Here is a 1,767-nt window from a genome sequence, read left to right on the forward strand (position 1 = left end):
TGGGAGCCCCGGCAGCCGGGCACAAGCGACCTTTTGGGGGTGGAGGCGACAGGCCAGGCGAGCGATCCAAAGGGCACCCCAGGATGGGCGGGGATGGACGGGCGTGGGGCGTGACAGCAAATACGGTGGCGAGGAGGCGCCCCGGCCGCAGAGGTGGCCAAAACGGGCCTTGCAGCTGCCTCGTGGGACAAAAGTGAGCCGGCGGAGACCCGGCGATCATGGAAGGCAGCTGCCGCCCCCAGCAGCAGGAAGCGGTGGAAGCGTGGCTGGACGATCACGGAGACTTTACCCGCTCTTACTTTGTTCGAAAAGCCACCAGGTAAGTTCAAGAGCCAAAGACACGCAGCACCTTCTGGGCGGGGCTGGGCGGGCGGGGGCGGCTGGGAAGATGGAGGGGGTGGAGAACAATTTATTTTCCCTCCCCTTACTTGGAAAAGGAGAAGCAGCCGCGAGGATTTTCCACAAAGCTGAAAGCAGCAAACAAACATGCGCTCTGTGCGGAGGCTCGGAGTTCCGCGTGCAAATAGCTCTCTCGGGTTTCGCAGCGAGTAACCCAAGGCTGGCCGCTTGGCACGCTTTTTACTCTGTGCCCAGCTCGGTTTGAGATCTTTGACTCAACCTAACCAGGCGCATGACCTTTCCCCTTCAGCGCCTGGTTAGGGACTTCGCAGCAGCGTAAAAAAAATGTGCAGGCTATACCCACGCGCGGAAAATTTATAAGCTCGGCACTGATGTGTCAACGCTCGAGCGGGCTCAGTATAACTGGGCCCGTCTTCATAAAAATCTCCGCAGAACCTGGAAAGCTCCCTTTGCCCAAGTCGAGATTCTCCAGATGTGTTGGACGGCAGCTGGTACCCGAGGCCTGCTGGCTGGGGATAAGAGGGTTGTATCCGGAGATGCGCTGAAAACCCGACTCCAAGTCCTCTGTAACTGTATTTTCTAGATTCGTAACGCTGACAACCCATCGAATTTTTTTTTTAACATTACAACCACTCGAGTTTTCGTTTAGCTTCTAAACCAAGAAGAGATTGAAGGCAAATATATGTGTCCCAGGATAATGATGCGAAATCGAATTTGGCTTGGGCCAGGTTATCTCTGGTCCCGGTGACCGACCCAAATTCGATTTCGCAAGTAGAGATTGTTTCGAATCCCGATTTAATTAGTTGGCTTGTGATTCAATTCATTATTAGTTGCCACGTACTATAACATAAACATCCTATTTAATTTTAGGCTATCCCAGTTTCGTCGAATAGCTAATGCAGGATTATCACGCTTCTAGCCTCTTAATGAGTAAATGGCAAGAAAAATAAGAACCAAAAAGGAAAGGGGGGAAAAACGAGGAGTTGGAGAAAGGAAAACTTTTGTTAGTATAGGAAGATTTCTGCTTCGCCACCCGCTGACTAGCGTTTTGATGGATAGAACAATCGACCTTGAAGGTAACTGTCCTCTCCCTACAGCAAAGGGGAGCGACTACAGCTTTTCAGTACTGGGGGCGCCGGTCTTGCTCAGAAAGAAGGCAAAGCCCCGGAGAGCCAACGCATTAAAGCTGCTAGTCAAGATAGAGCTTCCATGTGCTAAAAAGGCAGTGGACCAGTGAAAGCCAAATGCTGGGACCTTTGCCTTTTCCTCGAAAGCATCACAGTAGGCTGGGTGCGTGGAAGCGGATCCGCCTATTTTTGAAGAAGAAGAAGAAGAAGAAGAAGAAGAAGAAGAAGAAGAAGAAGAAGAAGAAGAAGAAGAAGAAGAAGAAGAAGAAGAAGAAGAAGA

At 51.2% G+C, this 1,767-nt stretch overlaps 1 protein-coding gene across 1 annotated transcript in view; it reads left to right on the forward strand.

Moving 5' to 3' along the window:
* The first annotated feature begins 274 nt into the window (after positions 1-274).
* The window catches only part of PDE5A (phosphodiesterase 5A), a 77,388-nt gene continuing 75,895 nt past the window's right edge, over positions 275-1,767 (forward strand). The window contains exon 1 of the mRNA XM_015818577.1: positions 275-319. The gene's annotated coding sequence lies outside the window, so the exon portion shown is untranslated. The remainder of the gene's footprint in view (positions 320-1,767) is intronic.

Source organism: Protobothrops mucrosquamatus, unplaced genomic scaffold, assembly GCF_001527695.2.
Source record: "Protobothrops mucrosquamatus isolate PMUCROS unplaced genomic scaffold, P.Mucros_1.0 scaffold766, whole genome shotgun sequence".
In the NCBI taxonomy this organism is placed as follows: Eukaryota; Metazoa; Chordata; class Lepidosauria; order Squamata; family Viperidae; genus Protobothrops; species Protobothrops mucrosquamatus.